The sequence below is a fragment of the Sminthopsis crassicaudata genome, chromosome 3, assembly GCF_048593235.1.
Source record: "Sminthopsis crassicaudata isolate SCR6 chromosome 3, ASM4859323v1, whole genome shotgun sequence".
In the NCBI taxonomy this organism is placed as follows: domain Eukaryota; kingdom Metazoa; phylum Chordata; class Mammalia; order Dasyuromorphia; family Dasyuridae; genus Sminthopsis; species Sminthopsis crassicaudata.
Genome location: NC_133619.1, coordinates 178,911,550 through 178,935,622, shown reverse-complemented (window position 1 = coordinate 178,935,622; position 24,073 = coordinate 178,911,550). Strand labels below are relative to the sequence as shown.

Below are 24,073 nucleotides of genomic sequence, written 5' to 3'. Positions count from 1 at the left end.
AGAAGATACACCGCGACTGTGTAAGCTCCTTTCTTCCCTCACAACCAACTAGATTTACTCAGCCTCAGAAATAGCGCTGGACTGATAGAATCCACAAGGACTGGAAGCACGACTTACCAGCTGAAGAGAATCTGGAATTTGAACAGGAAAGGTCAGCTCCCAGGGGAGGAAGAAGAGAGGCCAGTGCAGACGGTGGGGTGGTGGCACACTGCGCTGATCGCGCTGGGGAGGGCTCTGGGATCAGAGAATCCACTGAGATAGAAGAATCTGGCACAGGCTGTTAGCTCTTCTCTGCTTATAATACAGCAGTTCAGAAGAGAAATCTCAGCAACTTTAAAATTTAAAACCAGATTGGATCTTCCTGGATCCCGGGGGTGACTCAGCACATCTTGGCACTGGTGGGTGTGGCCGACATAGGCAATCCAGGCTTTCACCTGGGGGGTAGTTAAGAGATTGAAAAGTGGGCGGGGCTGTAACTCATATTGCCTGGCTTGGCTAGAGGCTGTGGAATGGAAGTCCCAGAGAAGCAGAACCTTTGAACTAGGGACCGCGGTTTCTGGCAGACACTTCCAGTGTGAGCGCAGGGGCTTTTCAGGTCACCTGCTGCAGACATCCACGTCTCAACCGGACACATAGGCTAGGCTTTGAGTCGCCTTTACTGTACAGTCTCAAACATCAGGGAAGCCACTAGAACACAGTGCCCTCAAAGCACAGCACTGCTGATCGCCTCTGAGGCACTTCCAGGGAGGGGGTGGGGAACTCTCTCCCAGAGCTCTCTCTTAGCTCAGGCGCAGGGGCCGCTGCATCCATCAAGTCTGGGAAGAAGTGGTAAAGAAAGAAAGAAATAATTCCCTACCCCAGGGACAGACCCGAAAAGATTTTTTAAGTATGAGCAAAAAGCCCCCCAAAAATATAGATTCCTTCTACACAGAGAAAGAGCAGGTATCCAAGCCCAAGGAAGTTAACAGCAGAGAGTCAGCAGATAACAACCTAAAGGGGAATAATTCCTGCCCCCCATCACATAACTCTCTCCTTGAAGAGACTATTAAAAAGTTAAGAGAGTTTGAAGAAAAATGGGGAAAGGAAAGAGAATAACAACGTTGTGAAATTGGGGTTGGAAAAAATAAAGAATTCACAGGAGATGCAGGGAAACAAAATTAGTGAATTAGAAAAGGTAAAAAAAAAAAACAGGAAAGTAGGATTTCTGAACTGGAGAAGATAAAAAAATCTCAAGAAAATAGTATTTCTGAATTGGAGAACATAAAAGAGTCCCAAGAAAATAGGATTTCTGAATTGGAAGAAGAAAATAATTCTCAAAAAAAAAATTAGGGAAATGGAAAAAAAAAATCAATAGAGCAAAAATAACTCATTTAAAAATGAAATTGGGCATTTACAAAAAGAAGTAAAAACTGTGAATGAAGAAAATAACTCCTTAAAATTCAGGATGGAACAAATAGAAATGAATGATTCACTGAGAACCCAAGAATCAGTCAAACAAAACAAAAAAAAAAAAAAAATGAAAAGCTGGAGAATAACGTCAAATACTTACTGGGAAATTCTATAGACCTGGAAAATAGATCTAGGAGAGATAATCTGCGGATCATTGGACTTCCCAAAAACTATGACCAAAATAAGATCCTAGATTCTATTTTACAGGAAATTATTAAAGAGAACTGTCCAGAGATAATAGAAACAGAGGGGAAAGTAGATGTTGTAAGAATTCATCGAACTCCTTCTGAAATAGACCCTAAAAAAGAACACCACGGAATATTGTGCCTAAGCTGCAGAATTAGCACACAAAGGAGAAAATCCTGCAAGCAGCTAGAAAAAAACAATTTAAATACCAAGGGGCCACAATAAGGATCACACAAGATCTGGCTGCCTCCACATTAAAAGATAGAAGGGCCTGGAACCTGATATTCCGAAAGGCAAAAGATCAAGGATTGCAACCATGAATAAACTACCCAGCTAAGTTTAGCATCTTTTTCCATGGAAGAAGATGGTCATTCAATGCAATAGAGGAATTCCATATGTTTCTAAGAAAAAAACCAGACTTAAACAAAAAATTTGATCTATATCCACAAGACTGAAGAGAAACAGAAAAAGGTACACAGAACCCTTGAGAACTATATCTCTGTTGTGGGTATATAGAAAGTACACATGGATAATTTGATTTTACTGATATAAAAGAAAAAAAAAAGGAGGGGGTGTAGTAAAAGGAAGGGGGTATTATCAGAAAAAGGGTTGGGTGTGATAAAAAGAGGGAAACTACATCCCAGGAAGAGGCATAGAAAATACACCATATCTGAGGGAATTTAGAGAGGGGGAGAATCATTGTGTAAATCTTACTCTCATCAGAAGAGACTCAAAGAGTAAATAATTGTCATATTTGTTTTTCAGAGAATTCTCTCTCACCTCATTAAAAGGGGGGAGAGGAAAAAGGAAAAGGAAAAGGAGAATAAGGGAAGGGATGTGGAGGGAGGGGGGAGGGACACACAAAAAAGGGAGGGCTGCGTGTCACAAGGGGGGTCTATAAATTAAATATCGGGGAAGGGGTTCAGGGGGGTCAAGGGAAAAGGCATAATCTGGGGATAATATGATGGCAGGTAATACAGAATTAGTAATTTTAACTGTAAATGTGAATGGGATGAATGCTCCCATCAAATGGAGACGGATAGCAGACTGGATCAAAAATCAGAACCCTACAATATGTTGTTTACAGGAAACACACTTAAATCAGGGAGATATATATATATAGAGAGAGTAAAGGTAAAAGGTTGGAGCAGAATCTATTACGCTTCAGGTAAAGCCAAAAAAGCAGGGGTAGATATCCTTATCTCAGATCAAGCAAAAGCCGAAGATGATCTAATTAAAAGTTATAAGGAAGGAAACTATATCCTGCTGAAAGGTAGCATAAATAATGAAGCCATATCGATACTAAACATATATGCACCAAGTGGTATAGCATCTAACTTTCTAAAGGAAAAGTTAAGAGAGTTGCAAGAAGAAATAGACAGTAAAACTATAATAGTGGGAGATCTCCTCCTTGCACTCTCAGATTTAGACAAATCAAACCACAAAACAAACAAGAAAGAAATTAAAAAAGTAAAGAGAACATTAGAAAAACTAGGTATGATAGATCTTTGGAGAAAACTGAATGGCAATAGAAAGGAATATACTTTCTTCTCAGCAGTTCATGGATCCTATACAAAAATTGACCATATATTAGGACATAAAGATCTCAAAATTCAATGTAGGAAGGCAGAAATAATAAATGCCTTCTTCTCAGATCACAATGCAATAAAAGCTACATTCAGTAAAAAGTTAGGGATAAATAGACCAAAAAGTAATTGGAAACTGAATAAACTCATCTTAAAGAATGACTGGGTGAAAGAGCAAATTATAGAAACAATAATTTCACCCAAGATAATGACAATGATGAGACATCATACCAAAATCTGTGGGATGCAGCTAAAGCAGTAATAAGGGGAAATTTTATATCTTTAGAGGCTTCTATGAAGAAAATAGAGAAAGAGAAGATTAACGAATTGGGCTTGCAACTTAAAAGGCCAGAAAAAGACCAAATAAAAAACCCCCAACCAAAAATTAAACTTGAAATACAAAAATTAAAAGGAGAAATCAATAATATTGAAAGTAAAAAACTATTGAATTAATAAATAAAACCAAGAGTTGGTTTTATGAAAAAGCCAATAAAATAGATAAACCTTTGGTAAATCTGATCAGAAAAAAGAAAGAGGAAAATCAAATTGTTAGTCTTACAAATGAAAAGGGGGACCTTTCCACCAATGAAGAGGAAATTAGAGAAATAATGTGTTACTTTACCCAACTTTATGCCAATAAATTTGATAACTTAAGTGAAATGGATGACTTCCTCCAAAAATATAGGCTTCTTAGATTAACAGAGGAGGAAATAAATTGCTTAAATAGTCCCATTTCAGAAAAAAAAATAGACCAAGGTATTAATCAACTCCCCAGGAAAAATCCCCAGGACCAGATGGATTTACATGTGAATTCTACCAAACATTTAAAGAACAATTTGCCCCAATGCTATATAAACTATTTGAAAAAATAGGGAATGAAGGAGTCCTGCCAAACTCCTTTTATGACACAGACATGGTACTGATACCTAAACCAGGTCGATCGAAAACTGAGAAAGAAAATTATAGACCAATTTCCTTAATGAATATTGATGCTAAAATCTTAAATAAGATATTAGCAAAAAGACTTCAGAAAATCATCCCCAGGATAATATACTATGATCAAGTAGGATTCATACCAGGAATGCAGGGCTGGTTTAATATTAGGAAAACTATTAGTATAATTGACCATATTAATAATCAAATTAATAAAAACCATATGATCATCTCAATAGATGCAGAAAAAGCATTTGACAAAATCCAACATCCATTCCTACTAAAAACTCTTGAGAGTATAGGAATAAATGGATTCTTCCTTAGAATAATCAGGAGCATATATTTAAGACCTTCAGTAAGCATAATATGCAATAGAAATAAACTGCAACCTTTCCCTGTAAGATCAGGAGTGAAACAAGGTTGCCCACTATCACCATTACTATTCAATATAGTACTAGAAACGCTAGCCTCGGCAATAAGAGCCAAGAGAGATTCAAGGAATTAGAGTAGGAAATGAGGAAATCAAACTATCACTCTTTGCAGATGACATGATGGTATACTTAGAGAACCCCAAAGACTCTGCTAAAAAGCTATTAGAGAGAATTCAGAATTTTAGCAAAGTGGCAGGATACAAAATAAATCCACATAAATCCTCAGCATTCTTATATATCACCAACAAAATGCAACAGGAAGAGATACAAAGAGAAATTCCATTCCAAACAAATGTTGAGAGTACAAAGTATTTGGGAATCCATTTACCAAAGAATAGTCAGGAATTATATGAGAAAAATTACAAAACACTTGCCACAAAAATAGTCAGATTTAAATAATTGGAAAGACATTCAGTGCTCTTGGGTAGGCCGAGCGAATATAATAAAGATGACAATACTCCCCAAACTAATCTATTTATTTAGTGCTATACCAATCAGACTCCCAAGAAACTATTTTAATGATCTAGAAAAAATAACAACAAAATCCTTTTGGAAGAATATGCAAGGGAACTAATGAAAAAAAAGTCAGAGGAAGGTGGTCCAAGTGTACCCGATCTAAAGCTATATTATATAGCAGCAGTCACCAAAACCATTTGGTACTGGCTAAGAAATAGAACGGTAGATCAGTGGAACAGATTAGATACAAAGGACAAAAAAGGGTACATCTATAGCAATCTAATCTTTGACAAACCCAAAGATACCACCATTAGGGACAAAAATTCATTATTCGGAAAAAAACTGTTGGGAAAACTGGAAATTAGTATGGCAGAAATTAGATATGGATCCACACTTAACACCATGATCAAAATGGGTCCATGATTTAGGCATAAAGAATGAGATCATAAATAGATTAGAGGAACAGAGAATAGTCTACCTCTCAGACCTGTGGAGGAGGAAGGAATTTATGACCAGAGGAGAACTAGAGATCATTATTGATCACAAAATAGAAGATTTTGATTACATCAAACTAAAAAGTTTCTCTACAAACAATAGTAATGCAAACAAGATTAGAATGGAAGTAACAAATTGGCAAAATATTTTTAAAAGTAAAGGTCCTGACAAAAGTCTCATTTCCAAAATATATAGAGAACTGACCCTGATTTATAGGAAACCAAACCATTCTCCAATTGATAAATGGTCAAGGGATATGAACAGACAATTCTCAGATGATGAAATTGAAACTATTTCCACTCATATGAAAGAGTGTTCCAAATCACTACTGATCAGAGAAATGCAAATTAAGACAACTCTGAGATACCACTACACACCTGTCAGATTGGCTAAGATGACAGGAACAAATAATGATGAATGTTGGAGGGGCTGTGGGAAAACTGGGACACTGATACATTGTTGGGGGAGTTGTGGAAGAATCCAGCCATTCTGGAGAGCAATTTGGAACTATGCCCAAAAAGTTATCAAACTGTGCATACCCTTTGACCCAGCATTGCTGTTATTGGGATTATATCCCAAAGAAATACTAAAGAGCGGAAAGGGACCTGCATGTGCCAAAATGTTTGTGGCAGCTCTTTTTGTTGTAGCTAGAAACTGGAAGTTGAATGGATGTCCATCAATTGGAAAATGGTTGGGTAAATTGTGGTATATGAAGGTTATGGAATATTAGTGCTCTGTAAGAAATGACCAGCAGGAGGAATACAGAGAGGCCTGGAGAGACTTAAATCAACTGTTGCTGAATGAAATGAATAGAACCAGAAGATCACTGTACATTTCAACAACAATACTGTATGAGGATGTATTCTGATGGAAGTGGAAATGTTCAACATGTTCAACAAGAAGATCCAACTCACTTCCAGTTGATCAATGATGGACAGAAATAACTACACCCAGAGAAGGAACACTGGGAAGTGAATGTAAAGTGTTAGCACTACTGTCTATCTACCCAGGTTACTTATACCTTCGGAATCTAATACTTAATGTGCAACAAGAAAATGGTATTTACACACATATATTGTATCTAGGGTATATTGTAACACATGTAAAATGTATGGGATTTCCTGTCATCGGGGGGGGGAGAGAATGGAGGGGGGGGATAATTTGGAAAAATGAATTAAAAAAAATGGTCTTGCCCTCAAAGTTTACATATTATTGCGGAAAATGATGTCAACAAAAAAAAGTAGGAAGAAAATCTCTGCATAAGCAAGATAATTGTATAAATATTTTTATATACATTGGATTTATCATATATTTTCACATATTTAACATGTAATTACAGGTCACCCAGGCTAGGAGGTGGAAGGAAGGAGGGGGAATGTTGGAACAGGAGGTTTAGCAAGGCTCAGTGTTGAAAACTTGCCATTTCATATGTTTTTTAAATAAAAAGGTTTCCTAAAAAATATTTTTAAAAGAAAACCTCTGCATACAGCCTGAGCAAAATCCTCATCTGATGAGCAGTTGCCTTGCTTACCTTAGCCATGGAGACCTCATTGGGTGATGCCCATTGTGACATGCTCTAGTTCATTGTGACATGCCTGAGAACACCCAAGGTTTTCTGACTTAAAGGTGATGATCTCGCCACAACAACCCAGTTGGATCCTGAAAGCAAAGGGAGTAGGATGTGTGTATAGAAGAATGGATGAGTGGACAAATAGACTATTAGACTAGATACATAGATAACTGGTGATGGATGGATGGGATAGATAGTATAGACAAATAGATTGAATAGATACACTTGATGCATAGTTAAAAAGATAATGATGAATAGATAAGTGAAAAGATAGATTTATAGTAGAAAAGTTTATAGGTAGAATAGAGATTTATAGGAAGAAAAGTGATATATAGGTAGAAAAGAGATTTATAAGTAGAAAAGCGATTCATAGGCAGAAAAGAGATTTATAGGAAGAAAAGCGATTCATAGGTAGAAAAGAGATTTATAGGAAGAAAAGCAATTTATAAGTAGAAAAGATTTATAGTAATTAAAGCGATTTATAAGTAGAAAACAGATTATTAGATAAAAAAAGTGATTTTTAATTAGACAAGAGATTTATAGGTAGAAAAGGGGTTTATAGGCAGAAGAGAATGAATAGCTGCATTAAATATACATAGATAATGATTGAGTCAATGGAGGGTTAGGTAAATCAGTAAATAAATTACTGGAAAAAGAGATCCTTTCTGGTCCTCATCAGCATCATACCAAGTGCTCCTGTCAAAGATTGAGACTGCCTTCAGGTCAGTATTAAACTATTATATTTTATTCTTCAATATTATAGAAGCTAAAATGGTTGCTTTCTATCTGGCTTGGGAAATATTTGACTTCTCTTTCCTTCCCTCTTCCCCCACCCGCAAAAAATTCCAGTTTGTGGATGGTTATTCCAGTAGATCAAATGGACACATATCTTTCACTTATGCTGTAACATTTTACCTTTTCAGGCATCCTATAAGCCACTGCTAAAGCAGAGGAGATACTGAACCACTTGTGACCAGATGCTGGTGATATTGAAGGCATGTCTTCGGACCTCAGTGATCTACATAAACTGGGATTTAGCATGTTCATGAAGGTAAAGCAGCTATATAGAGATAATCTATCTTCAGTTTCCCTCCTGCAGTCAGTGTTAATAAGGGGTTGAAGGTAGGGCCAGGTTGCTGACTAACCCTATATGTACTAGAAGTACAAATAATCTGGGAAATAGAGAGCCTACCTTTACAAACAAACAAACAATCAAAAGCAGATTCTTTGAGTTCAGAAACTATTTTCTTTTTCATCATCCTATGCCTGGTTCCCAGAAACAAGATGACTTGCTCATATTAGAGGTTTCATAAATGCTTGTTGAATTCAGTTACATATAGATGAAGACCTTTTCTAAAATTATTGGCAGCTGGCTGGTACAGTGGATAACACTGTTGGACCACACTTGAATCAGCACCTGATTTCAAACACCAACTGTAGGACTCTGGGCAAGTCACTTAATCTGTGTTTGCCTCAATTTCCTCATCTGTAAAATGGGAATGGTACAATCATTTTTGCTCCACCGAGAATAAGCCTTTGAGAAATATTTGGTTTCAAGTAGAGTCACAGCATCGTGGATTTTGAGCTGGCGGGAATATTTCAGGGTTTCTGCTTCCATATTTTACAGAGAAAGTTACTGAGACTCAGGGTGGTTAAGTATATTTAGTATATTGTCCCAGGGCATACAGGTTGTAAAAGGCAGAGACAAGAGTCAAACAGATCCTGTTTATACTATCATGTTAACTCTAAGTGTTCATTACATATGTGTGTATGTGTGTGCATATATGTGTGTGTATATTTCCATACTTCAATCTTTTAACCTATAGCTAAACATATTAATTCTTAAAAAAAAAAAAAAAAAAAAAAAGGTGGTGGGATGGGATACGGGAAAGACACTGTAATAAAGTAACATTAAACAAGTGGAATTTTGCTGTGCTGATTATTTCTTACCTGCATGACTTTTTATTATCACTTAAACTCCCTGAGCGTCAGTTTCCTCACATGTTAAATGAGATACTTGAGCTCCATGACCACAAGGAGACTACATTTCTAGTTCTAAAGTTCTGATTCCACAGCTGAAAATCTACGAACATTATGTCCTAACGTAAGATCTTTATTTGATTATTAATGAGTCATATATTAACCTGACATGCTTGTCTGATGGCTGACCCCATCCTTGTTATGGTGAATGTTACAGGTGAGCCGACCTCATCCCGGTGACCATCCACTGCAGATCCTCTTTGTGGTTGGTGGGGTAACGATATCGGAAGCCAAAATGGTGAAAGATCTTGTTTCTTCCCTGAAGCCTGGAACACAGGTACTGAACCCTAAATAACAGGACATGCATCTCCCTGGCTCAAGGATGGGAGAGTCTGGCTGTTCCCATAAGGGTGGGTCTGAGCCTTAGGGGTAGCATCAGAGAAAACATGGTCTATATTACTTTGGAGATGGTGAAGCACTGTGTAAATGTCAGATACTATTCTTACTACTACTATTATTACTCGTACTCTTACACCTATTATTATTACTACTACTTCTACTATTACTCCTCTTCCTACTCCTATTAGTATCACTCTTAAGATTACTACTATTACTCTTCCACCAACTACTACAATTACTCCCACTCTTATTACTGTTACTATTCATACTACTCCCATTCCTTCTAGTTCTCTTCCTCCTGCTACTACTACTATCATTGCTCTTATTCCTATTAATACTCCTTCTACTACCACTACTACTATTATTTGTAATACTACCTTTACTATTACTATTACTACTATTTCTACTACTACTAGTGTAACTCCTATTCCTAGTATTATTACTATTGCTTTTACTACTTATTCTGCTACTATTATTCCTACTTAATTTGCTTTTACTACTCATACTACTACTACTTCTTCTACGCCTCCTCCTACCACTATTCCTTTCTCCCTACTATTATTATAAATACTATTACTACTACTACTACTACTACTACTACTACTACTACTACTACTACTACTACTACTACTACACTAATTTCTATTACTTTTAATACTCCTCCTATGAGTACTGTTAAATTTTCTAGTGCCATGACCAATTTATTGCCCTTCTAGGAGCGAACAACTTAACCATTACAACACCAGCAAGGGTTTCAATGACATGGTACAGTGGATAGAGGGCAGTGGCTTCAAGGCAGGAAGACTTAGAGTTCTAAATTTTCTTCCAACACTTACTATCTGTTTTGACCTTAAACAAGTCATCCTACATCTGCCCTCAGTTTTCCCAATAGTAAAACGGTGTTTACACAAATCACTATTTCCTAAGTTGTTTTGAGGGTCAAATGAGATAATGATTATAAAATAGTACAGTGCCTGACACATAGTACAAATGTTAGCAAGTTATTCATATTTTTCATTAATTTTTAATTATAGCATTTTTGACAGTACATATGCATTAGGTAATTTTTTTTTTACAACATTATCCTTTGTACTCCTTTCTGTTCTGAATTATTCCCCTATTTCCCTCCATGCCCTCCAATAGAGGGCAGGCATTCCCATATATATTAAATATCTCATAGTAAATGCTTGGTACAATATATATGTGCAGAACCAAATTTTATTGTTGTTGTTGTTGCAAAGGAAGAATTGTATTCAGAAGGTAAAAAATAATCTGTGAAGAAAAACAAAAAACAAACAAATAAAAAAAAATGCTCACAGTTTACATATCCCAGTGTTCAGGTTCTGGGTGTAGCTGATTCTGTCCATCATTGCTCAATTGGAATTGGATTAGCTCTTCTCCATATTGAAGATATACACTTCCATTAGAATACATCCTCATACAGTATCATTGTTGAAGTGTATAAAGATCTCCTAGTTCTGCTCGTTTGATTCTGCATCAGTTGATGTAAGTCTCTCCAAGGCTCTCTGTTTTCCTCCTGTTGGTCTTTTCTTACAGAACAATAATATTCCATAACATTCTTATACCATAATTTACCCAACCATTCTCCAATTGATGGACATCCGTTCATTTTCCAGTTTCTAGCCACTACAAAAAGTGCTGCCACAAACATTTTGGCACATACAGGTCCTTTTCGTTTCTGTAGTATTTCCTTGGGATATAAGCCCAGTAGTAGCACTGCTGGGTCAACGGATTTGCAGATTTTGATAACGTTTGGGGCATAATTCCAGATTGTTCTCCAGAATGGTTGGATTCTTTCACAACTCCACCTACAATGCATCATTTTCCGAATTTTCTCACAACCGCTCCAACATTCACCATTATTTGTTCCTGTCATCTCAACAAATGTGACTAGTGTGTAATGCTATCTCAGACTTGTGATTTGAAACTTGTGAGTGAAAATAGTTTTGATTTCATCATCTGGAAAGTGTCTGTTCATATCCTTTGACCACTTTTCCATTTGAGAATGGCTTGATTTCTTATAAATTAGCGTCAATTCTCTTTATATTTTGAAGATGAGGCCTTTATCTGAACCTTTAACTGCAAAAATGTTTTCCCAATTTCTTACTTCCCTTCTAATCTTGTTGGCATTAGTTTTTCTTTTTTTTTTTTTTTAATGCAGGAACTTTGTAATTTGATTTTATCAAAATTTTCTATTTAGTGATCAATAATGATCTCTAGTTCTTTTTTGGACACAAATTCCTTCCTCCTTCACAAGTCTGAGAGGTAGAGTATCCTATGATCCTCTAATTTATTTATGTTCTCGTTTCTGCTGTTATTATTCCTTCTAGATCTCTTCCTCCTGCTTCTAGTACTATCAATGCTCCTATTCCTATTAATACTCCTTTGACTACCACTACTACTATTATTTCTGCTACCACTTTTACTATTACTATTACTACTCCTACTCCTACTACTCCTACTACTAGTGTAACTCCCATTCCTATTATTACTATTGCTATTACTACTTCTTCTACTACTTTTATTCCTACTGCTATTATTATTAGTACTACTACCATTACTATTACTTTTATCATTACTACTCTTCTACTACTTTTATCACTACTATTATTCCTCCTCCTATTATTGTTACTACTCATACTACTCCTACTTCTTCTACTCCTCCACTTCCTACTACTACCACTACTCCTTTCTCCCTACTATTACTATAATTACTACTACTACTACTACTACTACTACTACTACTACTACTACTACTACTACTACTATTGCTACTCTTACTTCTATTACTATTATTACTCCCACTAGGAGTACTGTTAAGTATTCCTAGTGCCATGACCAATTTCTTGCCCTTCTAGGAGCAGACAACTTAACCATTACAACACCAGAAAGGGTGAAAGTGAGATGGTACAGCTGATAGAGGGCAGGGACTTCAAGGCAGGAAGACTTAGAGTCTAATTTACCTTCCAAAACTTACTATATGTTTTGACGTTAAACAAGTCATTCTACATCTGCCCTCAGTTTTCTCAATAGTGAAACTTTGTTTATAATAATCCCTATTGCCTAAGTTGTTGTGAGAGTCAAATGAGATAATAATTATAAACTAGTACAAATGCCAGCAAGTTATTATTATTTTTTATTGATTTTTAATTGTAGCATTTTTTGACAGTACATAGGCATAGATAATTTTTCATTGCTACATTATCCCTTCTACTCCTTTCTGTTCTGAATTATACCCCTATTTCCCCCTAGTCCCTCCCATAGAGGGCAGTCATTCCCATACATATTAAATATCTTATAGTATATTCTTGGTACAATATATATATGTGCAGAACCAAATTTTATTGTTGTTGTTATTGCAAAGGAAGAATTGTATTCGGAAGGTAAAAATAATCTGTGAAGAAAAATAAAAAACAAACAAATAAAAAAAAATGCTCACAGTTTACATATCCCAGTGTTCAGGTTCTGGGTGTAGCTGATTCTGTCCATCATTGCTCAATTGGAATTGGATTAGCTCTTCTCCATATTGAAGATATACACTTCCATTAGAATACATCCTCATACAGTATCATTGTTGAAGTGTATAAAGATCTCCTAGTTCTGCTCGTTTGATTCTGCATCAGTTGATGTAAGTCTCTCCAAGGCTCTCTGTTTTCCTCCTGTTGGTCTTTTCTTACAGAACAATAATATTCCATAACATTCTTATACCATAATTTACCCAACCATTCTCCAATTGATGGACATCCGTTCATTTTCCAGTTTCTAGCCACTACAAAAAGTGCTGCCACAAACATTTTGGCACATACAGGTCCTTTTCCTTTCTGTAGTATTTCCTTGGGATATAAGCCCAATAGTAGCACTGCTGGGTCAACGGATTTGCAGATTTTGATAACGTTTGGGGCATAATTCCAGATTGTTCTCCAGAATGGTTGGATTCTTTCACAACTCCACCTACAATGCATCATTTTCCGAATTTTCTCACAACCGCTCCAACATTCACCATTATTTGTTCCTGTCATCTCAACAAATGTGACTAGTGTGTAATGCTATCTCAGACTTGTGATTTGAAACTTGTGAGTGAAAATAGTTTTGATTTCATCATCTGGAAAGTGTCTGTTCATATCCTTTGACCACTTTTCCATTTGAGAATGGCTTGATTTCTTATAAATTAGCGTCAATTCTCTTTATATTTTGAAGATGAGGCCTTTATCTGAACCTTTAACTGCAAAAATGTTTTCCCAATTTCTTACTTCCCTTCTAATCTTGTTGGCATTAGTTTTTCTTTTTTTTTTTTTTTTTAATGCAGGAACTTTGTAATTTGATTTTATCAAAATTTTCTATTTAGTGATCAATAATGATCTCTAGTTCTTTTTTGGACACAAATTCCTTCCTCCTTCACAAGTCTGAGAGGTAGAGTATCCTATGATCCTCTAATTTATTTATGTTCTCGTTTCTGCTGTTATTATTCCTTCTAGATCTCTTCCTCCTGCTTCTAGTACTATCAATGCTCCTATTCCTATTAATACTCCTTTGACTACCACTACTACTATTATTTCTGCTACCACTTTTACTATTACTATTACTACTCCTACTCCTACTACTCCTACTACTAGTGTAACTCCCATTCCTATTATTACTATTGCTATTACTACTTCTTCTACTACTTTTATTCCTACTGCTATTATTATTAGTACTACTACCATTACTATTACTTTTATCATTACTACTCTTCTACTACTTTTATCACTACTATTATTCCTCCTCCTATTATTGTTACTACTCATACTACTCCTACTTCTTCTACTCCTCCACTTCCTACTACTACCACTACTCCTTTCTCCCTACTATTACTATAATTACTACTACTACTACTACTACTACTACTACTACTACTACTACTACTACTACTATTGCTACTCTTACTTCTATTACTATTATTACTCCCACTAGGAGTACTGTTAAGTATTCCTAGTGCCATGACCAATTTCTTGCCCTTCTAGGAGCAGACAACTTAACCATTACAACACCAGAAAGGGTGAAAGTGAGATGGTACAGCTGATAGAGGGCAGGGACTTCAAGGCAGGAAGACTTAGAGTCTAATTTACCTTCCAAAACTTACTATATGTTTTGACGTTAAACAAGTCATTCTACATCTGCCCTCAGTTTTCTCAATAGTGAAACTTTGTTTATAATAATCCCTATTGCCTAAGTTGTTGTGAGAGTCAAATGAGATAATAATTATAAACTAGTACAAATGCCAGCAAGTTATTATTATTTTTTATTGATTTTTAATTGTAGCATTTTTTGACAGTACATAGGCATAGATAATTTTTCATTGCTACATTATCCCTTCTACTCCTTTCTGTTCTGAATTATTCCCCTATTTCCCCCTAGTCCCTCCCATAGAGGGCAGTCATTCCCATACATATTAAATATCTTATAGTATATTCTTGGTACAATATATATATGTGCAGAACCAAATTTTATTGTTGTTGTTATTGCAAAGGAAGAATTGTATTCGGAAGGTAAAAATAATCTGTGAAGAAAAATAAAAAACAAACAAATAAAAAAAAATGCTCACAGTTTACATATCCCAGTGTTCAGGTTCTGGGTGTAGCTGATTCTGTCCATCATTGCTCAATTGGAATTGGATTAGCTCTTCTCCATATTGAAGATATACACTTCCATTAGAATACATCCTCATACAGTATCATTGTTGAAGTGTATAAAGATCTCCTAATTCTGCTCGTTTGACTCTGCATCCATTGATGTCAGTCTCTCCAAGGCTCTCTGTATTCCTCCTGTTGGTCATTTCTTAAAGAACAATAATATTCCATAACATTCTTATACCATAATTTACCCAACCATTCTCCAATTGATGGACATCCGTTCATTTTCCAGTTTCTAGCCACTACAAAAAGTGCTGCCTCAAACATTTTGGCACATACAGGTCCTTTTCCCTTCTTTAGTATTCCCTTGGGATATAAGCCCAGTAGTAGCACTGCTGGGTCAACGGATTTGCAGATTTTGATAACGTTTGGGGCATAATTCCAGATTGCTCTCCAGAATGGTTGGATTCTTTCACAACTCCACCAACAATGCATTATTTTCCCAATTTTCTCACAGCCCCTCTAACATTCATCATTATTTTTTCCTGTCATCTTAACGAATGTGACAGGTGTGTAGTGGTATCTCACACTTGTGATTTGGAACTTGTGAGTGGAAATAGTTTTAATTTCATCATCTCAAAATTGTCTGTTCGTATCCTTTCACCATTTTTCAATTTGAGAATGGCTTGATTACTTATAAATTAGAATCAATTCTCTGTATATCTTGGAGATGCGGCCTTTATCAGAACCTTTAACTGTAAAAATGTTTTCCCAATTTGTTACTTCTCTTATAATCTTGTTTGCATTTGTTTCCACCCCCCCCCCCGGGGAAATTTTTTAATTTGATGTAATCTAAATTTTCCATTTTGTGATCAATAATGATCTCTAGGTTTCCTTTGGTCACATAATCCTTCCTCCTCCACAAGTCTGAGAGGTAAACTATCCTATGTTCCTCTTATTTATTTATGATCTCATTCTTTATGCCTAAATCATGGACCCATTTTGATCTTATCTTAGTATATGGTGTTAAGTTAAGTTAAGTCCATGCCTAGTTTCTGCCTTACTAATTTCCAGTTTTTCCAGCAGTTTTTGTCAAATAATGAATTCTTATGCCAAAAGTTGGGATCTTTGGGTTTGTCAAACACTAGATTGCTATTTTTATTCACTATCTTGCCCTGTGAACCTATGCTACTCCACTGGTCTATTTCTTAAGCAATACCAAATGGTTTTGGTGACTGTTGCTTTATAATATAGTTCTAGATCAGGTACAGCTAGACAGCTAGACCACCTTCATTTTTTTTTTTCATTCTTTCCCTTGAAATTCTCGAACTTTTGTTGTTCCATATGAATTCTGTTGTTATTTTTTCTAGGTCTTTAAAAAAAGTTCCTTAGGAGTCATATTGGTATAGCACTAAATAAATAGATGAGTTTAGGGCGTATTGTCATCTTCATTATATTCTCTCGGCCTATTCAAAAGCACTGAATGTCTTTCTAATTATTTAAATCTGACTTCCTTTTTGTGGCAAGTGTTTCGTAATTTTGCTCATATAATTCCTAACTTTCCTTTGTTTGATATATTCCCAAATATTTTATACTATCAACAGTTATTTGAATGGAATTTCTCTTTGTATCTCTTGCTGTTGGATTGTGTTGGTAATGTATAAAAATGCTGAGGATTTATGTGGATCTATTTTATATCCTGCAATTTTGCTAAAGTTCTGAATTATTTCTAATAGCTTTTTAGCAGAGTGTTTGGGGTTCTCTAAGTATACCATTATGTCATCTGCAAAGAGTGATAGTTTGATTTCCTCATTTCCTACTCTAATTCCTTGAATCTCTTTCTCAGCACTTTTTGCCAAGGCTAGCATTTCTAGTACTATATTGAATAATAATGGTGATAGTGGGAAACCTTGTTTCACTCCTTATCTTACAGGGAAAGGTTCCATAAGATACTTACTGACGCTTTTAAATATATGTTCCTTATTATTTTAAGGAATAGTCCATTTATTCCTATACTCTCAAGTGTTTTTTGTAGGAATGGATGTTGGATTTTATCAAATGCTTTTTCTGCATCTATTGAGATGATCATATGGTTTTTATTAATTGGATTATTAATGTGGACAATTATACTAATAGTTTTCCTAATATTAAACCAACCCAGCATTCCTGGGATAAATCCTGCTTGATCATAATGTATTATCCTGGGGATGATTATCTGAAGTCTTTTTGCTAATATCTTATTTAAGATTTTAGCATCAATATTCAAGAAGGAAATTGGTCTTTAGTTTTCTTTCTCAGTTTACAATCTACTTGGTTTTAGGTATCAGTCCATGTCTGGGGCATAAAAGGAATTTGGTAGGCCTCCTTCAATTCCTTTTTTTTTTCAAATTTTTTATATAGTATTAGAGGTAGTTGTTCTTTAAATGTTTGGTAGAATTCACATGTCAATCCATCTCTTCCTGAGGATTTTTTCTTAGGGTGTTGGTTAATAAGTTGTTCTATTTCTTTTTCTGCAATGGGACTATTTAGACTTCTTACTTCTTCCTCTGTTAATCTGCGCAAGTTATATTTCCTCCACAAGTCTGAGAGGTAAACTATCCTATGTTCCTCTAATTCATTTATGATCTCATTCTTTATTCCTAAATCATGGACCCATTTTGATCTTTTCTCAGTATTTGGTGTTAATGTGGGTCCATGCCTAGTTTCTGCCCTACTAATTTCCAGTTTTCCCAGCAGTTTCTGTCAAATAATGAATTCTTATTCCAAAATTTGGGATCTTTGGGTTTGTCAAAAACTAGATAGCTATTTTTATTCAATATCTCTGCCTGTGAAGCTAACCTATTCCACTGATCAACTTGTCTATTTCTTAGCCAACACCCAATGGTTTTGGTGACTGCTGCTTTATAATATAGTTTAGATCAGGTACAGCTAGGCTACCTTCATTTGATTTTTTTTTTCATTACTTCCCTTGCAATTCTCGATTTTTTGTTCTTTCCTATGAATGTTGTTGTTATTTTTTCTAGGTCATTAAAATAGTTTCTGATTGGTGTAGCACTAAATAAATAGATTAATTTAGAGAGTATTGTCATCTTGATAATATTCGCTGTGCTTATCCAAGAGCACTGAATGTCTTTCCAATTATTTAAATCTGACTTTAGTTTTGTGGCAAGTGTTTTGTAATTTTTCTCATATAATTCCTGACTATTCTTTGGTAAATGGATTCCCAAATACTTTATACTCTCAACATTTGTTTGGAATGGAATTTCTCTTTGTATCTCTTGCTGATGGATTATGTTGGTAATGTATAAAAATGCTGAGGATTTAGGCGGATTTTTTTTGTATCTTGAAACTTTGCTCAAGCTCTGAATTTATTCTAATAGCTTTTTAGCAGAGTTTTTGGGGTTCTCTAAGTATACCATCATGTCATCTGCAAAGAGTGATAGTTTGATTTCCTCATTACCTACTCTAATTCCTTGAAAATCTCTGGGCTCTTATTGCCCAGGCTAGCATTTCTAATACAATATTGAATAGTAATGGTGATAGTGAGCAACTGTTGTTTCACTCCTTATCTTACTGGGAAAGGTTCCAGTGTATCACCATTACATATGATGTTTGCTGACAGTTTTAAATATATAATCATTATTTTAAGGAATAGTCCATTTATTCCTATACCCTCAAGCGTTTTTAGTAGGAATGGATGTTGGATTTTATGAAATGCTTTTTCTTCATCTATTGAGATGATCATATGGTTTCTGTTAATTTGATTATTGATATAGTGGATTCTACAAATAGTTTTCCTAATATTGAACCAGCCCTTCATTCCTGGTATAAATCCCACTTGGCCATAGTTTATTATCCTGGGGATGGTTTTCTGTAGTCTTTTTCATAATATTTGATTTAAGATTTTATCATCATTAGGGAGATTGGTCTATAATTTTGTTTCTCTGTTTTCAGCCTACCTGGTTTAGGTATCAGTACCATGTCTGTGTCATAAAAGGAATTTGGTAGGACTCCTTCAATCCCTATTTTTTCAAATAGTTTATAAAGCATTGGAGTTAGTTGTTCTTTAAATTTTTGGTAGAATTCACATGTAAATCCATCTGGTCCTGGGGATTATTTTTTCTCAGCAGTTGCTTAATAGCTTCTTCTATTGCTTTTTCTGAAATGGGACTATTTAGACTATTTACTTCTTCCTCTGTTAATCTGGGCAAGCTTATTTTTGAGGGTATTCTTCCATTTCATTTAAGTTATCGAATTTATTGCTGTAAAGTTGGGCCAATTAGCTCCTAAATATTGTTCTAATTTCCTCTTCATTAGTGGTGAGTTCTCCCTTTTCATTTTTAAGACTAACAATTTTTGTTTCAAATACAGACAACTACAGGCACACAGTAGTAGACAGAGTCTAAAGTCGAGTCCTGTCTTCTTTTTAACATCCTTTCTTTCTTAACTTTTTTGGATCATGGACTTTTTTGACAGTCTGGTGACTGCCTCTTCTAGGAATAGTCGTTTTTAAATGCTTAAAATAAAGGAACAGGATAACAAGGGAATCAGTATTACTGAAATACAGTTTTAAAATATGTTTTTTCTCAATAGTATTTTATTTTTTTCCAAATACAGGTAAAGATAGTTTTCGACATTCATTATTACAATTCGTTTTGAAAATCAAGCTGATATATCCCAGGTTGAGAACCTCTGAACTAGGAACTTGGAATTTTCCCCCTCTCTCTGATCCTGGAAATGTCTCCATTCTTTATGAGGTCACTCTGTTGGTCCCCTCTTTCCAACCTGAGGTTGCTCTGAGTTCTTTGGGAAACTGAAGGAGGGATAGACCTGGCTGAGTCTCCCCAGGCCTACTCCTTAGTTACTTGAGCTGTGGTTCTGTGAGGAACCCATACAGAACTATCAGCCTCCACCTTGGAGCTGGTGAAGAACCAGTTCTAATTCTGTGGGCAATGCCAGAGGCACTTGTTGCTTCTCTGTTGCCAATTACTTCTTTAAAAGCCTGGCTGTATTTATTAATACAGACAGAATAATTTCTCATAGATCCACAGAATGCACTCCCTGGGATGTAAGGCACACACAGACACACAAAGGGAGGCCTTGCATCCCACAGCACCAAGCTCTAATCCCTGTTAGTCTGCAAACTCAAAAATTCCATTACTCAGGACAATCATGAAGCAAGAATGAATGGTAAATAATTGTAGGGAGTCACCCTGGCATCCTTTTAGGAAGGTCTCTGCAAACAGCTTAGACCCCCTTCCGCCTCCTGGAAGGCTCTAAATCTTACCCATGCTCACTGAGCAGAGAAGGAGCTCCCCGGCTGCCGTGATACTGGCATGGGAAGGCGCTGAGTGCTTTTCCTTCATTGTGCATTGGTTACCAGGAGATGCAGCCGCTCCAGTGTCCATGGCACAGCCTTGGGCTTCACGGGGCAGAGACAGGTTACTGAGGGGAGGGGTAAGTTGGAGGTCTGAGCCAGTGAGGCAGTGGTAATGTTCTTGGTTTTTAGTCACCAAGCATTCATCAAATGCCCAGTGCAGCAGACAGATCCCAGGCCTGAAGCCAGATGTGGCCTCAAGGCTCACTGGCCTTGTCACCCAGGGAGAGGTTGCCCAGCTGCCTCATTTTTAAAAGGGAGAAAAAAGAATACCCCCACTTCCAAGTTTGAGAGGAGGATCCAACTGGGATAAATGCAAAGTTTAGCATGGGAGGTAGCATCTGGGGAGCGCTGTGCTAGGTGAGATGGTGAGGGTGCTGGGGACTGGAATGGGGATGATGAAGATGATTACCAGGCATTGTACAAAGCACTTTCTTAAGGCTAGAATGTCCCTATCACCTTTTATCTTTGTGGAAAGCCTGGTAGGAGAAATATTTGCCAGGGTTTCTCCACAACCTGGATTAGGGCCATACCTCCCTCTAACCTCAGCAGCTCCAGACCCACTCCCCTTCAATTCACTCTTCCTAAAAGGGAGACATCCTGGCCTGTTCTTAGCCCTCGATTTAAATTGGTTGGATTTATTCAGGGGACTGGGCTGCCTGACGATTGGAACACATCGTTTGATTTCATTGAAAAGGGTCTTTACCCTACAATTTCTCCAAGCAAATGCTTCTGTTTAATGTGAGCTTCAATCTCTTCCCCCAGTTGTTGCAACATTTGATTTATTGCTGTATTAAGCAGATCTTGTTCTCAGGGCATGTTGCTTGTGACCTCTTCCAGACTTACTATCCTATGGATCTAACATGATAACCTTGGCATAAGATTGGACGTGTCTTGTACAGACAACCCTCTCCTAATTAACAAAGGGATCCAAGATCTGCATCGTTCCAAGGGGTATTTTCCAAATTTTCCAAGATGAAAGGTACCTGATAAAGAGGTCCGGGGACTTCACTGTGGCCCTAGGCTCCATCCCAAGAGCAATATGTGGGCTTAGCTCCCTTTACCGCTGGCTGCTTCTACTCATGTCCCCAGTTTCTGGTCTCTGTGTCTTTTGTGACCGTATCATTCATTTGGTAGCCTACCTCATCCATCAGCCTTAGACTACTCAATCAGCAAAGCACAAATAAACAAGGAGCAAACATATATTACAGACTTGCTATGTGTCATATGTTACACTAGACCCTGGAGACATAAAATTAAAAACAAAATGGTCTTGCCCTCAAAGTTTATATATTATTGCGGAAAATGATGTCAACAACAAAAAAAAGAAGTAGGAAGAAAATCTCTGCATAAGCAAGATAATTGCATAAATATTTTTATATACATTGGATTTATCATATATTTTCACATATTTAACATGTAATTACCGGTCATCTAGGGAAGGAGGTGGAAGGAAGGAGGGGGAATGTTGGAACAGCAGGTTTCACAAGGCTCAGTGTTGAAAACTTTCCCCTTCATATGTTTTCTAAAATAAAAAGGTTTCCTAAAAAATATTTTTAAAAGAAAACCTCCGCATAAAGCCTGGCACAATCCTCATCTGATGAGCAGTTTCCTTGCTTACCTTGGCCATGGAGACCTCATTGTGTGATGCTCATTGTGACGCGCCGGAGAACACCCAAACTTTTCTGACTTAAAGGTGATGATCTCGCCACAACAACCCAGTTGGATCCTGACAGCAAAGGGAGTAGTATGTGAATATGAGAATGGATGCGTGGACAAATAGACCAATAGACTAGATACATAGAAAACTGGTGATGGATGGATGGGATAGATAGGATACACAAATAGATTGAATAGATACACTTGATGCATAGTTAAAAAGATAATGATGGATAGATAAGTGAAAAGATAGATTTGTAGTAGAAATGTTTATAGGTAGAAAAGAGATTTATAGGAAGAAAAGCAATTTATAGGTAGAAAAGAGGTTTATAATAAAGTGATTTATAATAGAAAAGAGATTTTTAGATTAAAAAAGGGATTTATGAGCAGAAAAGAGATTTATAGGTAGAAAAGAGATTTATAGGCAGAAGAGAATGAACAGCTGGATTAAAATATACATACACCCCCCCCCAAATATTGCAGTTTATGGACGGTTTTTCCAGTATATTAAAAGGACACATATCTTTCACTTATGCTGTAACATTTTACCTTTTCAGGCAACCTATAAGCCAATACTGAAGCAAAGGAGATACTGAACCAGATGTGACCAGATGCTGGCGATATGGAACACATGTTTTCGGGCCTTGAAGATCCACTTCAAACGGGATTTAGATTGTTGTTGGGGAGTTTTGATCTATACTTTGGAGTTTATTGTACTGGTGGGGGGAAGGGGACAGATGATGTTGCTGATTGTTGTTGGGGAGTTTTGATCTATACTTTGGAGTTTATTGTACTGGTGGGGGGAAGGGGACAGATGTTGCGGAGTTTGATGGGGTTTTTAAAAAAAAAAAAAAAGTTTTTTTCGGTTTCCAAAAGTGTCAAGTTGTCATTCTTTCAGCTTCCACATGATTAGTGATATTTCCCAGTTTCTTCTGTGCTATCTGGTGATTAGATTTGCCAGCTCGTTAATCTAAAGAAATACTTGTTGGCAAACTTAATGGGTAAATTAAATTTTTCTCTTATTTGCAGCTAGCCCATACTGCTGATGGGTAAAGCTGGCTATATCCTATCTGGGTTTGGGAATAAGAGAGGGAGGCAGATTTCTTCTTCTTTGAGATTGTGAAACAACTGTAACCAGGACCTTTGCCATCAGAGGCTTCGGACGGTCTGAAAGTCTGGGAGCAACGAGCTATTGGGGGTTAACAAGCAGCAGGTCTGTTGTGTTGTAGCCAGAGAAGTCCCAGAGAAGCTAGGAAGTGGCCCTGCTGAAGTCTTTTGGATCTTCCTGGAGGAGCAGAGCAGCCATTCCATACCTGGAGGGCAATTCAGAATGACAAGGGACTGGCTTAGAGATTTGCATCCAGGTGCTTCCCCTCAGCTCCAGGCGAACGCTGAGCCAGAAAATAATTGGTGTCCCCACAGGCTTGTGCTAGAGCCCCCCATTCCCCCTTTGAAGTTTCTTCTGCCTGACTTGTGCTCATTATAATCTATATGACTGAAATGTAAAATTTCTGTTTCTGAAAATCTAACCTTTCTTCAGAAGTTGGGAACCTAAATCCCCTGGATGAAGAAGGGGGATAGTAAGAGTGCTAGAAAAGCAAATGGGTGCTCTGGAGCCAGCAAGATTGGAGATGGGAAAACCCCTTCTGATTTGATTCCATAGATAGTGGCAAACCTCAGGTTAGCCACAAAAGATGTTTGCACTGAATGATAAAGCTGGAACAATACCTCTTGTGAATTGATGTACAGGCCCTGGCAATAAAATGAAACCAAACTAACTCCCAAGCAGAATGCAGCCTTCATTGGATGAAGGGCCCCAAAAGGCTTTGACAAGCCAGTCAAGTCAGCTTCCAGAGCTAGTGCTTAGTTTGGCCTTGGGAATCCTCTCAGGGTGTGGAATAGAAGGAGGTCTGGATTGCTCT

The 24,073-nt window shown here is 36.7% G+C and overlaps 1 long non-coding RNA gene across 1 annotated transcript; it reads left to right on the top strand.

The window, feature by feature from the left end:
• The first annotated feature begins 7,143 nt into the window (after positions 1–7,143).
• Positions 7,144–22,975, top strand: LOC141560870 (uncharacterized). The gene is made up of 5 exons (XR_012487851.1): positions 7,144–7,828; positions 8,030–8,157; positions 9,304–9,423; positions 21,333–21,474; positions 22,709–22,975. It is a non-coding gene; the product is annotated as an uncharacterized LOC141560870 (long non-coding RNA).
• Positions 22,976–24,073: the final 1,098 nt, after the last annotated feature.